Source organism: Meleagris gallopavo, chromosome 11 (genome assembly GCF_905368555.1).
Source record: "Meleagris gallopavo chromosome 11, MGAL_WU_HG_1.1, whole genome shotgun sequence".
NCBI lineage: Eukaryota > Metazoa > Chordata > Aves > Galliformes > Phasianidae > Meleagris > Meleagris gallopavo.
Genome location: NC_139414.1, coordinates 8,628,016 through 8,644,499, shown reverse-complemented (window position 1 = coordinate 8,644,499; position 16,484 = coordinate 8,628,016).

Here is a 16,484-nt window from a genome sequence, read left to right as displayed (position 1 = left end):
GTCATGTACTTTATCCAAGTTCAGTTGTCACCATCAATAACAGAACCTTCATAATGAAGGGTGTAGATTCTTTGCTTCCAGCTTGTAGCGTTAAAATGAATCATCCTGCAGGTTCTTGTTCATGTATTCTTCCAGAAGGAAAAGAAGAAACATCTGTTGAAAAGTAAAGTAGTCTATTAATCTGAACATGGGCTGGAAAAAAATGGACTAACATCAAAAACATTTCATAATGCTTACAGCCAAAGGGGCTTTTGATCATCTAGTCACCTCCTGTTTAACCTGATAGTTCTACGCTGCATTGAGGAACCCGTTAAACCAAAGCATTTTCATTCTCAAAGTCCTAACTTGTTGTATGTCACCTATGGAGAACAGAATAAACCAAAAGACAATACTAAGGAAATAAATGTGTAAAATATGCCAGGAGGACAGTACCAGATGCTCTCTCTACTCAATTAAAGAGCCGCCTAAAAAAAGGTATCAAATTCAAAGAGAATATAACTCAAGGTCACTGGTGAAAACAAACTGTAACAGTAAGATAGAAAACTGCTATCCCTTAAAACTGATTTAAAAACATGCAATGAGTGTACGGTTACTGTTGAGTCATGGCCTGAACCACCGATTGAGCACCTGGGGAAAGGACCCAGACAGCCCTGGGAGCACAGGTGAAGGCAGTTCAGCTGCGTGAGCGGAAGGGGTGGAGCCTGGCTGCACCTCTCTTAGACCTCATTTAAGGGCTGACTGCCATTGGGAAGGGTCTCTTTCTGGAGATCTCTTCTTGGTGAAGCTTTCCTTTGCAAATATAAAATCTTCTGATATGGGTAAGTGTTCTTCTTACTTTCCTTCTTAGCACCTTTCTATTGTGCTGCTCCTTCTGTTATCTTACCTTTGTTGTAATGCCTTTCTCATTGTATTGGTGTGCCCAATTGCTGTAAGTGGGTATGCTGACACTTCTCTTTGTTTTGCTTGACCAGGGGAATCTTACTAATCACTGACAAAGTAATTATTAACAAAACAGTCTGAACATTATTAACTACAATAATACTATATGCAGAAAGTATTCCATTGAGTAGTTCTTTTTTCAGATGCAACATAACTTACATCTCATTGTTTATAGTTGCTATGAATTGCAAAATGAAGTTATATTTTGCTACTGGTAGAGAGACTTTATTAATACTGTAGCTGTGAAAATTTGTAATTATTTCCTGTTTCTGTAAAGTATTCAAATAATGTAAGGCTTCTTGTTTGCTTTCTTTTTTTTTTTTCAGAAAACATGGGTTCTGATCCAATTTTATTTCTTCTATGAATTTTTAACTGCTTTGTTGCAAGGCTGTAACAGTAATCTGGTGATGTTCTTGCGTGTTCTCCTGGGCCTGTACTGAGTAAGGACAATTGGAGCAGTGTTTCTGCAGGGCAAGGAAACATCAATTTTCAGTACTCTCAAGTTCCTGGCTCTGAAAGTTGAGCTAATCTGGAGGCACTACTGAAGGACTTTATCTGGCACTCCTTGTAAAGAAGGATTTGTCAAAGATAGTAAAGGAATTTCTCCAGAAATTACAGTAAGCCTCTTTTTAGAAGTCTTTTCCTGCTCTATGTTCTCATGGATATAGGTAGAGAACTTGTCTTCTTTGTGCTTTTATCTCTTTGTACTAACGTCACTTCTACAGCATATACACTCACCATACCAATCCACATAGTGTGCCCCCTGCAGAGAGGTTCAGGAAGCATTTGCTGCCTTTTGGTCTCTGAAAGGTGACCTGAAGTTTTACCTTGTGATTCTGTCTTGTTTCTGATTTTTGTACACTGAAAAAAACTATTTCCCTTAGAAGCTTTGAATCCCTTGCGCATTGTATTCACAATTGAATTGGAAATTGCTAATTTGCTTGTTTTGGTTTGCTTTTAACTTTGTAGAATTGTCTTTAAGTCATGGGAAATGCACCCATAAGTCTCAGTTGCCCTCACCAGCCCCACCTGGGTCCCCACATCCACTGCCCAGGATCCTCATTTAAGATCAGTCCCAGATAGACACTTCCTTTTTCTTTAGTTCAGTTTTTAAAGCACTCAGCAGAAAGTATAAAGCTGCAGTAGAAAAGAGAAAGGTATTTGAAATGAAGATCAGATGGGTTTTATGGCCCATTTAAGTCTTTTAACATAAGTAATATTGTAAGGATTATAATCAAATACCACAAAACTACTGAATATTGCCAAACCAGAGAGTTGCATTGTTCCTGTAGGTTGTAGCTATTGGATTACATCAAGAGAAATTTCAACCATGCCTGGCAAAAAAAGAATTTTCTGGCAAATGTAATATATTTTATCTGATCAGCTGGAAGATAAACAGAATTTTCAGGTATGGGAGGCCTTATTCAACTCTAAAATAGAAACAGCAGACTTCAAAGTTAAATACAAATTGAGGGAGGTTTTTCTTGATTAACTTTGGAGTATCCTGGAAGTTGTGCCCAGCAGCAGAGTGGCAGTAGCTGCTGAGTCTGCTGGTGGTGATACTTTCTTGTCTGTGTGCATAGATGTGCATAGGAAATACATACAAGTTTCACCCTCTTTCTGTTGTAGTGCTGCTGTAGCCATCGTGTTCTAAGGACAGAGATAGAACTGTGTAGTGCTGCTTGTTGGCAGAACCAGCAAATATGGGTAGAAGTTTTCTACACCTAGAACAGCAGTGGGAGCTACTTCAGTGTTGTACCTGTGCCTGCCTGTCATGGTGTGCAGTTGAGGCTGAGAAATGGTCTGCTGTGATGCAGTCTCTATACAAGCAGCTTCAACACTCAAAGAGGCTGCTGTCCTCCTGTAGCTTACTTTCTGCTTTATTAGAAATTATTGCCTGTTACCCATCTGCTGATGAGGTTTCTAGTCTTCTTTAAACACAATCACAAGGCTTGGGACCTGGTTGGGGCTGTCTTCAGGGGCTGGAGGTGGCAGAACTCACATCATCCTGCTTAGAGCAGGCAGTGCAGCTCTGAGTGCAAATAGGCAGTACAGCCCAGAGCTGTGTTACTTGTTCCACAGGCGATCTTGAAAGCAGGAAAAGGCCATCCCTGGAACAAAGCAGGGGCTGCAGTGGAGAGCGTGCCATTGGTATGGAATGGGCTCCAGCAAGGGAATACAGATAGTGCTTGGCCTTCTGTGTGGGTGCTGATGTGAACTTGTTCAGGTTTCTGGGGATCTTCCTGCTTTCTAGGTAGAAGGGCAGGTTTTTCGGGTGTTCCAGGGAGACAAACCCTCCTACTTCCTGGAGACTCTAAGGGTTTCCTTGGTGATTCCCCTGGGAACCTCTTCCTCCTGTACCAAAATACATGTGGGCATTTGCAGCTTTTTATTTCTGCAGCTGTGTAATATGTATTTTTCTGCTACCTGTCACATTTACTTTGGTTCTTCATTGTTTTTTAATTTTTATTTCTGTCCAGTGAACTTGAGAAATATATTTTTAATTACTTGTTTTCCTTACTAGCTTTCAATCTGTAAAATAATGGTCTCTGGCAGCTTTTGGCATTGTGAAATACCAAGATCTGTTGTGATGAGGTGACTCAGCATTCTGCACAGCTGCTTGTGAATATTTCAGCCAGGCCTCTGCTTGATTAATGAGCATTGGCCTCTTCTTGAGATAATTCTTGCTGGAGTTTGCCCAAGGGCTATGGAGTGGGCACTCGAGGGAATTTAGTGGAAGAAATCTGTATTTGAAATGACTTCTCTTTTAGATCTGTTTACTTAATGATTGCTTGCTTGAAGGTGATGCCCATAATAAGGGGGAAAAGTCAGTCAAAAGTGTGTGTGTGGGGGGGGAAAAGTATGTTAGAATTTTTCATTGTTCATGTGTTGAAGACAGTCCTCTCTGAGAAATGATTTTTGGCAGATCCTCTTACTGGGCTATGTCCCTGAAGTAGGTTGGAGCTCATAGGATGTGAGTTTGCATGCATGTGGTACCTTCCAGTGGAGGCACTTGTGATGCTGGGAACTTGGCAGCAAGTGTTATTCCCCTTCCTGCTCCTGTCAGCATTGCTCTCCTCAGAGATGGCTCATGTATCCATGTTTATATCAGTCATCAGCTATATATGAACACGTATTTAATTTCATTTTCCTGAAGAAATGAATGTGTGGCAATTCTACCTACATATTAGCCTCTCACATTAATTTTTGAATCAATGAACCCATTTCAGTTGCATCTGCCAGAACTGTGCATTGCTTATGGATAGAGCCACCACCTCTGCAGCTGCCTGTGGTTCCTGCATGTAGTGGTCACGATACCCAGTGCATCAGCAGCTTTGTGAGTAAGGACACAGCTTTACAGGCCTGTGCCATGTCTCTTCTAGGTAGCTTGTCAGGAAGACATCAGAGAGACTTGAGACATTAGGTTGGAAATAGGAAGCAGGGAGGGAGAGGAGCAGCCAAGTGGTGTGTTGAGAATGTGCTGGTGGAGCAAGTATTCTGGTTAAACTGGGTATTTAGAATAGGAAATAGGGGTAAATTTATCTGCTACTCATAACTTCTGCTATTTTATAAGAAGTTGAACATGTGTTCTTATGCAGTATTAGGTTGAAGGAGGTAAAATAGCAAAAAACTGAAAAAACAACCTTCCATGTACGTAATCTATGCTGTATTTGAGTATATCTATTGGTGTGTGAAAAGAAAGTTTCTCTGAAGTAATCACAACTTCAGAATATATAAAAGAGTACACGGAAATGAAGAAAGTACCAGAAGACAAAACACAAAGTCTGTGTTTAGAATATCTGTCAATCTGTAGCCATAGTAAACAGGTAATCAGAACCTTTTTAATTTGTGCAAGTTGCTGCATTTAAAGGCTGAATTAACTAAAGTATATCCCTATGAAGTAACCTTCATTACATAAATCAGTGTGCTGATGGATTATTGAATTTGCAGCCAAAATAGTACCCCACAATGGGTGTGAAGTTTCCTGATCATCTAATAAATTGATAACTTTGAAGCCTAGTTGTGACAATTTAAATGTCATCACTATTAAACAAGTTGCCAAAATGCAAACAACTATCCTAAGTCATTAAAATGTAATTATAAAGGACAGCTGGGTCTGCTATCAATCTGGGCTGTTGGGACTCATAATGGGGAAAAAATATGAAAGTTCCACACAAGCAAAATGAGACTGCTGTATGTGCCAATGAGAACCTGCATGGGAAGCAAATGCAATGTGTACTTTATGCATAGACAGTTGCTGGTGCTGTTAGAAGGTTTACATTATGGATATGGATGTAGGAGAGAATGGCTGCATGACATCCAGCAAATGTTTGTACCTTCTCTATGCCTTATATGGAAACTCCTTTTGCTTTGGGTAGTTTTTCCTAATGAGATGGATAGACTGGGTAGCAAAGGCAATCTAGCAGAAGTGACTATGAAGAAGGACTACATTTGGTCTTTTGTAGGGAGCCAGCACAGGTGTTAAGCCCTGTTTTAAGAACCAGCTGGGCTTTAAATTATAGTTTGCCTATTTTGGTTGAGAATATTAATAGAGAGAAAAAGAATTGTCAGGATTTGCAGGACTGCACTAAGTCTGTTTGACAGCTGCTTTTCTTTTTAACAGACAGAGAAAAAGGAAATAAAGATGAGCAAGAATTGATTGGAGGAATGAGTGAAGATGGAAGAGAAGACTGCACAGAAAGTAAGCCCTGAGAGTCAAGCTTGGAGCATCATGGGGATTCCCTGGGAGGAGAAGGTGCTGGGGCAGGGACCTGGGCACTCTGGGGGCTGTGAAGTCCTCAGCCTGAGGAATTGGGAAGCCCCACTTTCCCTCTCTGGCTGCAGCTGTGCCAGCCTTGAGATGCCTGCCCTTTTCTGCCTCAGCTGTTTCTCATTATCCCTTGTTGAGACTACTCCCCTTCACCTGCTGGGTGTGGAACTATGATAGAGAAGATCAGTAATTTCACCTGTGTGCCAGTAGGGCTCATAAAACAATTGCACAGAGCTGGAAGGTCTGAGCCCTCCTCCAGTAAGGTGTGAAAATAATGCCTTCATTAGTGGGCCTAACTGTAACTGGAAAAGCAGTTATGAATGGCCTCCAAACAAAACATCCAGATTCCAAGACATGAAGCCTCACTGAAATGTCTGTCATGTGAACAGCAACCCCAGTCCTTGCTTAGGACTTGCATCTCCTGCTGTAGATGGTATAGCTCTAAATTCATACTAGTTTCAACTGCTTCCCAATAGGCTTTGTCTGTTATAGAGTGATGTAGTATGTAGTTGTTTGTAGATTATGATATGCACACTGTAAGTGGATGTAGAATTGTTATACTCCTTCATTGAACTAGGAACATCAAATGGGTTCACAGTCTCCTGGTACTGATTATACATTTTTATGGGGCTGCCAGCTTCCATAACTAAGCCCTGTTTTCCCTGTATGTGCAGGAAAGGTAGGAGTTGATAACTGGTAATCTAAAAGAAACACTTCATTTTGTGTATCTTAATGCATAAGATACTTTTTGAGGCTTTTGTGAACCTAAATATAACAAAATGCCTATGTATGAATGTTAGGAGATTTGGAATAGTTTATTTTTTCCTGCAGATCAGCCTATAGTGTATTGTTCATGTGAAATAACAGTTGAGTATTCTGTAGACTATTTCAATGTGTATTCTAACTGGTCAGTATTCCTGAAATACACAGGTATCAAATTCTCCATGCATCTTTTTCTAATATGGAGTAAATCCTAATGATCCCTTCTTTTGGGAGTTATATCATTTTTGGAAATGATATAATGTGGTATATGAGTGTAATTATCCACCTTTGACTTCTGAATTGTAATTTGTTTTTGAGGAGAATCAGGTAGGAACGGAGCTTAGAGAACCATTTAAGATTAGGAATGGTTTCTAATGAACAGATTTTCTGATGCAAATGAAAAGCCCAGTTGAGAGTGATTTTTTTTTTTCCTCTTTTATATGCAAACAGCTGTAGGTCACAACAGACTTGGTTTGTTTTTGGGCTGTACTACTCAAGGGCAGGAAGCTTCAACCTATCAACAAAAAAAAAGATATGCTAACCTGCCAAATATAGAGAAATGAATAAACGGAAGAACAATAAAAGTCAGTAAAGTAGGAAATCTCATGCAGTGTGAATGATTTCCTACATAGCATAAGCAAAATTTTCTGCTGTTTGTTTCACACTGCTACACTAAGGAAGAATGAATTTTAGTCACCAGTGCTGATATGAAAAGCATGCAAATTCTACAGACCACACTGGCTAATGGATAGATTGGTTATTTTGAAAAAGGAAAAATAAGCTTTCCTGTAATTTCCATCCAAGTCCTCCCTATGTGAGATGACAACTCACTGCTGTTTTAGGAAATTGCTAGTTTTCTGTGAACACTGTGAAGGTCTTGAAATTAACTTAGTAAAGGTGAGGCTATGTGATATTTCTTGCTGCACTGTGAGAATCAGCAGAATGACATTGTAAAATATCCATAGTGATAGTCAGTTTAAGTCTGCAGGGAGTAAGGTCAAAGAAAGGTTAGCAGCTGACATCAAATCAGAAGCCAGGTGTGCTGACCCTTAATCATAGGCTTTGTGGACTGCAATTCAGCATAACATTATTGAATTCACCTTTAGATTAAGCTGGCCTGCTCTGACATATACAAACCCATATGCAAGTTAATGGCTGTGGCATCCACTTAATTATGCAAGCTTTGATAACAGATCAGTGAGGTGACCTCTGCAACCACTATTTTCAAGGTCCTTAACTATTTGCATTTTCAACAAACAAAGTGGCATTCCCTATTTAGGTCACGTTAGACCATTAGTTCTGTGTATACAAATTACAACCTGGGAATAGTAATCTGCACAAAAGATTTTCTTGTGATTACATTAGAGTTGTTGAAATCAGCACTTGCGTACTGAAAGTCATCTGTTCAGGTACTGATAGCAAATCTTTGGCTTTTTGAAGGAAACACTGTTACAGACCCTAATACTCAGTGTCCCTAATACTCAGTGAACTATAATTAAGCACACATGCAAACTCTAGCTTTCTTGTTGCTTGCATGATTCTGCAGTCTTTAATTGTGAGATTGCTCTGTAGAGATTATTTGCCTTAATGCTGAAATGGAAGAGGGTTCACATGGTGCGAATGAAAGAAATTTCTTCTAGTTTAACAAGTATTTTCAGATTAATGTAAGCTTAACAATGACATGTTGATGTGGTGTGATCTTTATTCCGTGGATGTGCTTCTCACTTGCTCACTTATGCAGTGCTTACTCAACAAGCTGCATGGTAATCAGTAGTATTAAGGTCACAGGCAACAGAGCTGCCTGTTACACTGTGCACTAAAGGCACTTGGTGAATATTGCACCAATACAAAATCAAACTTGTTGCTGATTCCACTGAAATTACTCCCCTTCAATGCAGCTGCAGGATGGGATTCAGCCAGGAGCTGGTCAGGAGTCCTATGCCCTCTGCAGTATTTACTGTATGTAGCTTGACTTGGTACTGAATAAGGAACTTGTGCTAAAGGGTTGGCATATTTCTGAGATTGTACAGCTCATGCTCTTCTCAGTGAGGTTACTTCAGTGGGAATTGTGTATTCCTACAGTGAAAGACCCTGATAGTGTCCTTAATGACCTGGAAACCTGCATAAAATGTTATAAACAAAGCACAGTGCCCCAGAACTTAGTGGTCCGTTCTCTCCACAAGACATGGTGGTTTGGGTGGATGGGCTGTATCTTTGGGCTAAGACTTTTCCATGTCTGATTTTAGGGTATTTTCTATGTTCATCAACTCCTATTTTACTCTCTTGCATTCTGTTCTTTGTTCTAATTAACTGTTGCTGTGGGAAGTACACGTGAAGAGAAGTCTTGGCTGTGTAAAGCTGCTTCCTTAGAGTCAACTGTAGTCCTCCACTACTCTACTCCTAGAGAAGTGTACTTCTAATAGAGAACCTCACAAGTCTTAAGGCTTCAGTCTTTACATTTTTCATGTATGCATATTGTCTTTCGGATGCCTGATGTGCATTAGTCAGGGCTATGAATGAAGTGCAAGACTCCCATAGTGTGGAGCAGGCATCCCTGTTGTTTTGCTGCTTTGTTGGCACGAGTTGCGTTGTGTAGATCTTCAGTTGCCTGGCAGAAATAGATATTACAATCCAGTTCATCAGCTGCACCCGTCACAGAGCGTGCCTATAGAGCAAATGATGGGTTAAATCTTAGTCTGAACTGCTGATACCAGTAGCAGTCACCAGGTTCAGCTGGAAGAGAGCATGATTAATATGTTGTATTTTTAGAGGTCTCAGTAAGGTAGTGCAAATAATTCCTACCAAAGCCAGTCTGTGGCTGATTGGTGAAGCTGTGTTTTGCTGTAGCACATATACACAGGAGCCTGGTGCCCAGAAGGCTAAAAGCTGTTTAGCAAGTTGGACCGATGTTTTATACCAAGTTTGCTATAGCACTAAAGTAATAAAAGAAATGGGATCTACAGTAGCTTAATTAAAGTCAAAAGGCATTTGAAGTTAGTTAGGTATGAAAGTGTTTCATAATGAGAATGAATTCCTTTGGGATATTGATTTTTTTATTTTTCCACCAAATGGGCAGCTTTGGACTGGAGGTTAAGAACAAAAGCTGGATGCTTCTGCTGAAATTCTACATATAGGAATAATTACTGAAGGCAACGTTTTAACTTATCTTTTAGTACCAGACTTGACAACTGTTTGAGACTACTAGGGTGAAACAGACCTCTCCATTAACTTTTTTTCAGGTTGTTCTGCAGACTCAGGAAGACATTATTTATACTCTGCTCATGTATTTAAGTAGATCTTTGTCATTGTGTGGCAAGAAACATCTGTTTGAAACAACAGAAGCTGAGATTGAATTAATTCTATCCTATAGAATAATGATTAACGGCAACAAATTCCATAGCTATAGAATTGTGCCATAACTGGAGCCTTGCTGATAGCATGGATAAATTGAGGGTTTCATTGTATTGAGATGTCAGTCTCAAATCTGTAATCACTGCTAAATAATTCTTAAAGGATTAAAAAGCCCAAGAGGTATCCTGTCCTTGTGTAAATTCCCAATTCCTTTGCTATCTCCTGGGTGCTATTTTTAGAAGTAGTGGAAGAAACAGACAAATCAGCCAGGCAACTATATTCACTCATAGTTTAATCCTATAAAAGAGGGAACAAGCAAGGCAGCTGCGTACATCAGAAAATCCTTAGCACGTTCAGGTTTTTATTTTGGGTAAAAATATTCAAACTGGAAAATTGTGATCCTTAAAGATTTCAGTATGAGAAAGCAAGCAAAGGACCTACACATGGAGAAGGGGTGTCTGCAAGCAGCCTCTGAATGCTGTCAGTAACTACCAGGAAATGACAGGGTGCAAAATGTACTGAATTAAGTCAAATATTTTACTTCACGCTATTTGCACTAGCTTTGTGTGTATAATAGGAGGCAATAAATACAGAAGTTATGTGAAAAGCTAGAAGAATACAAATGCTGCAGAATTATGGGGATATTGGGTGAGAAAATAAGTAAAACTCCTCTATAGATACTTGAAGTAAGGGACCTCCAATAGAGCAGTAAAGGTAAAATTCCTGCAGGATGTGACCTCAGATCTGTTTTCTGCAATTCAATCCTTGATTTAGAGCTTTGCCTCTGGCTTTCTTCTGATACAAGATGCAAAGTCAAGAGTGTGGTTGTGGTGCTCCAGTGTATCTCCTCATAGCACTGTAGTCTCATGAAGGGAAGACCCGGAAATCAGTCAAATGCAACCAACCTATTTCATGGGTCCCCAGCTATTTCCATAATTGTCTTGGTTTCCCAGATTTCACAGCTGTGTTCTGCTGGTACCTTTAGTCTGTCCAGCTCCATCAGCAGCCGAGTGTTTTGGTGCCTACCTACACCCAGAGACAAAGAATGCAAGTACTGCCCACTTCGAGACCCTCCTTCCCTTAGCTGGTCGTGTGTCTTGGGTGACAAACAGTGCCTTGCTGTCCTTTCAGTGTGAATGCAAACATGTAAATCTGATTAAGGAAGCTGTGAGAAGAGGGTTCTGTGAGACTATGTTTGGATAGTATGGAAAGGCATTATTAACTCTCTCTGCTGGCCAATAACAATTCTCAGTAGTGCTCTGTAGGGGAAAAAAAAAATCTAGTGCATGTAATAGCATAATAAGAGGAGAGGATGTATTTATGTAAATGAACTAAAACATCCCCAAAAATTAATAAATTAAGTGGTTGGAAAAGCTAGCAGAGGATAGTAGGCATGGAGACCTTCTGCTCGTCAGCAGAGGTGGTTAATTGGTTGGACTTGCTGTAGCACTGTGTATGCCAAAGCGAAGCAAAATCATTTTCAGTGTTAGCAAATCACTTAATAGCAATAACTGCAGAGCAATATGTTGTATTCATGTATTTATCTTGTTACATGTATTAAATGCTGTTATTAATACTTGTATGTGTGGCTTTGTGAATGCATAGTGAAATAATTAAATTACAGAAGTCCAGTGTACTTGATAGCATTTTTGCAGGCCCTCTAACAAAAAACTGTCTCAGAATTCAAACTGAATTTCTTAGATGATCTGTATTTTGGTTTCCAAATTGGAAAAAAAAAAAAGTTGGGCTTGCTAGCTCACTTATTAGATTTAAATTTCTAGGAGTAATTAGTGGGAAAGATGGAAATCCTGCTCTGCATTTATAAGCTATGTCATGCTGAATACAGTATTAAGGCAACAAATAGCTTTCTCTAATTTCAGTTATATGCACTGAGGAGACCAGTATGTATTTAATGCCACTTAATTTGGATAACTTTGCTTATTTTTTGATAAATCTGATGTTGGCAATTGTCAGAACTTTTTTATTTATGATTATAATTTTGGGATTTAAGCTGCAGGTCCTGGGTTGATTACAGACCATAGCTGAAAAACAGGAAAGAATGCAAGAACCTGAGAACTCCCATATAGGAATAGTATAACCTGTCACTTCTAATTCTGTAACCTCAGAGAGGCTGTGTAAACTGCACATGACATAGTCCAGGTTTTCTAAAACAGTTGTCAGAATTGGAAAAAAAAAATTAAACTTGTGAATGTTTGATTTGTGATGTTTGTTTTTTCAGTTGATTGTCTTTGTTTCATTCTTCTTCCAGGACACTTTCTTGAATTCAGGTAATACATTTTTTCCAGATAAACATTTGTACATAAATTACTATTTCCTTTTTTTCCTCTATATGCTACATTTTCCTTTCTGCTGGAATATTTTCAGTGTAAACAAATTGAGTTTACCTTGGTCCTGGGGTGAATGGTGTCTTGGATCTTCTCAGTTTACTAATGAAATGCTTTGAACTGATATACAAGAACACTGTTATGTGAAATGGGCTCAATAACTGTTTTATAGCTAGATCAAGACTTGAATGACAGCCTGCTCCCTGGAAGAAGCATGTATTTCCCTGTTGTTAAGCTCCCAGGAATCTCAAAAGACACTTTTTTGCAAGATATGAATAGTGGTGAGGAAGAAAAAAAGTTTTTCTTCATGCAGACAGAACTCAAAACTATCAACTGGATTTTGTCTAAAATTTCTTAAATTTCATTTTGTCTGGGATCAGTCAATTTTGAGTTCTGGAACTAGTAAGAACATTATTTTAACATGAAAATGGAAGTCAAGTTCTTCTAATGCTTTCCTTTGCATGACAAAATGTGTACATGCAGGTATACTTGCTCATTTGTGGACATATATGAAGAGAAGTATGTTTTCAGTGCTTGATTCACCCCTGTATTCACACTCCAACCAGTCCAAACTAAAGCATAGTAACCAATGTGCTTACGTGTGGTTATGCTTTTATATGGTTTTATGGCTTTATATTTAAAATTTAAAAACTTGAAAAAACTGCAGCTAATGTACTTGAATCAGCTGCAGGTGCACCTTTGCACCTCTGGATGATGACTTCTGCCTATGCATTTCCCATGCAACTTCTTGCTCACTGACATAAGCTATGGGGGTAATGGTTAGAAAGGTTGTGCAGAAATTGGGTAGGAGGAGGTAATAGATGACGATTGATAGCTGCATCTAGTTAAGATGACTCCATGGAAAGCTTGGTTCAGTCTAGAAAGACCACTTGGTGTGGAAGGCAGCATGATTACAATATTTAGGGTATTACTCACATGCACAAAGGCTTTTTGCATGAAAGGTGTATGTAAAACTGTATTTTTAGTGAAGTTACTCCATTAGTGCTGCTTGCATTATACAGGAGCTCATGGATATTTCCTGGGCCCTATCCCAGAAACTGCTCAAGTAGTATGGTTTAGGAGAGGTATGGGATTCTCAGTAAGTCATTCACATTGTACTTTGAATGATTCCCTGTCCAACAGATCGTTTTAAAAACTCCTTACTATAGTATCTTAAAGGAGTATTTGGCAGATTCATAAATGTCCCTGTTTAAATAATGTGGAATGAATACCGCTGTTTATAAGTGTGGGTTTCCTAAAATGTAGAGAACAATAATGTGCAGTGTTTAAAAATGGATGGGGATATCCTAGCATCTACTGCTTCATCACTTGCCATGCTCTCTCACTCTAGAGGCTACTGAGCCTGGACTTGACACAGCCTCTTAAGTTACACCACGCTACATCCTGAAGATTGCTGAAATGCATCCTGCTGAGTTTGTGCTTTGTAAGCTCAACATTTCTTCTCTGATGTAACCTTTTGAAAGTTGGGCTCCACTGACCGTCTTTCATAACATAAAATCAGTAATTAATACATGCAAAACAAATGTTTTGTCCAATGGAAGCTCTTGTATCACCAGTGTGATCTCAAAAGATATAACATTTAGTCTAGTACTGTAATTAATTACAAAATCACACTGATGGCACGGGCTTATTTTTCCTCAGAAGTAGAGGCTAGATTGTGCTTCCCAACTAGGAAAAAATCCTGAAGCACTGGGATAATTTAGAATTATATTACACTTAAATTAGTAATCTCTACTGTGTGTATCATGCATATGAATTTTCATAAAATTATCTGTTTGAGTCCAAGGACTGTTCTGATACCTCTCAACAGAAGGTGCTTCTAAAAAAAATACAATTTGAGTCAAATAATGGCTCAAAAATAATGGAGTACTTCTTGCAGTATTTTGTCTTACAGTAGGCTAAGTTGTGGGTTCAAACATGGAAGATACAGAGTTCAGATCAACCACAGCACTTGTGAAATTTATTGTAGAAGCATAAGCTTCTACATATGCGCAGAATAATACCAAGGCTGATGTGGGCTTGGTGTTACTGACAGTGGCCAACAGCTCTGTAGATGCATGTGCAAGTACTGCCCATAAATAATGCTTAACTAAAAAACTCACAGCTTCTGCAGATCTGTACCTGGTGCAGTTTTGGAGCTGGGTGTGGTATCTCTGTATTGCATTGACAGACTTTTCTCTAGCTGCTGATCTGCTGTTTTTTGTTTTTTTTTTTTTTTTCCCAAGTCACAGCATCCTTTGGTGATGATTTCCCAAGTTCATTGACCTTATCTGGAGAAGTAGCTTCATATTTGTTTTGAAGCTTATTGTTTTGTATCTTTCATCTTGTGTCTTGAAACAATCAATCTTCTTTCACCTTCTCCTTGCCAGGAATGATATTTGCAGATATGTCACATCACTTCCAAGGCATTCTTTTTCCAGCATGAAAAATCTTAGGCTGTTAAGCTAGCTTGACCTACCTTTCATCACATATTCTTATCTCTTCCAATTCTTTAATAGTGTTTTCAAGACTAGAAAGTAGAATTTCCCATAGTAGGCCAAAGCAAAGTGTACAACAGATTTATTCGTTTACAACATTGTCTTTTACCTGTTAATTTCTAATGATATATCTGTTCTTCGTTGTTTTTTGACTTCTATAAGAGTACTGAACTGATGTTTTCACAGGGATAATACCTCTCAAAATTCTAAGATCAGCTACATTTGAATAAGTAGTTAGCTCAATTTGTCACTGAATATTAGTATAGGTCAGAGTTGCTTTTTCTTCTGTTTATATTTTATAAAAAAGGAAGCATAACAGTGTAATGTGACTTTTCTGTAACTCTTTGAACCCACAGTAATTCTTCAAAAGACCAGAAACTTAGGAAGTATTTTTGATTTAAAATCATCATGCTGCAGTTAAGTTTTCCTATTGCATGAGTGAAAGCTTAAGGAAGCTTTAATCGTAGGCAGAGCCTGTGGAGCAAGTCCAAGTCAGGCAGTGGCACAGGCTGCCCCTGGAGGTGTTCAAGGTGCATGTACTAAGGAACATGGTTTAGTGGGCAGTGTTAGTGGTGGTTGGATGGCTAGACTAGACAATCTTAGAGGTCTTTCCCAAGCTAAGAGGTTCTATGATTCTATGCCATCTTCAAGCAACCGTGGGCAAAACTGCCTTTTAGGCTTCATTTTTCACAGTCTCTGTGGACACTGCTACAGGGGCTTTAAAAAAAAAAAAGTGGACTTATCAAAAGCCACCTGAGACAATTGCCTTAATACCAGTACAGACAAAAATTATTATAAATTGGATAAAAGATTCTGTAACTTTTAAAATTCATGCTCCAGGCAATTTTGTCTGTGGAGACAGAAAAAGAAAGCAAAAAAGAAGTCTGTGAAGCATTGACACCTTTTCAGAAGATATTACAAGATGGAAATCTAAAGATAATAGATGCAGAGCTGAAGGTTAATCAGTGTAGTTTGGGAATTATCCAAGAGTATCATTTAGCTTCCTGTTAGTTTAGTGATGCTTCTCTGGGATAGCCAGATTCCCAAATGGAAAGCATAGGAATGATGTTTTATCTTTGCTTCTTTAAACAGAGCCATACTTAAGGAGGTAGAAAAATAATAAGAGATATATTAACACTATTTTTAAGATAAGAGCTGGTTAATTGACTATTACAAATTGAATATTTCATGTAATTAGTACTCTGTATGTTGATACCAGTAAAACTGTTTTATGTGTGTACTGGCCAATCTGCAGAAAATACACTGCAGAAACAATTCTAATAAGCAACAGATGGAAAAGATGACTAAAATATTTTTTTTGTTCTCATTACTGTGACACAGTTAAGTACAAGTGCTATCAGATAAGCTGACTGCTTGTAATGTAATACATTTGAGAGCTGTCATTAACTATTCCATCAGTGTGCTCAATCTGCCTTAGAGATGACAGTAGAAGTTGGGGATGTAAGTTCTGTTCTGTGTTTCTGCCATGCTCATGATACTACTACCACTCATTTAATAGAAATCAAACAGCTTGTTTACTCAAGTAATGATTTAACTAGCTTACAGTCAACTATGCTATTTTTGAAAGAGTTATGCAAGTTTCATCCTGAGTGTTGAATGTAGAGGAAAGTAAATAGTACAAATGAGCTTAAACAAATAAAATATGCAGTGAAGTCAGCCTTGGAACAAGGGCCAGATCCTAACTGTCAATCTGCAGACATACCTGGTGGGAGGGATACAGGGCTGGGCACTTCGCAGTGATGCCCACCTGCAACAGGCACAGACTGAAATACTGAAAACTGTGTTCAAACATAAGTC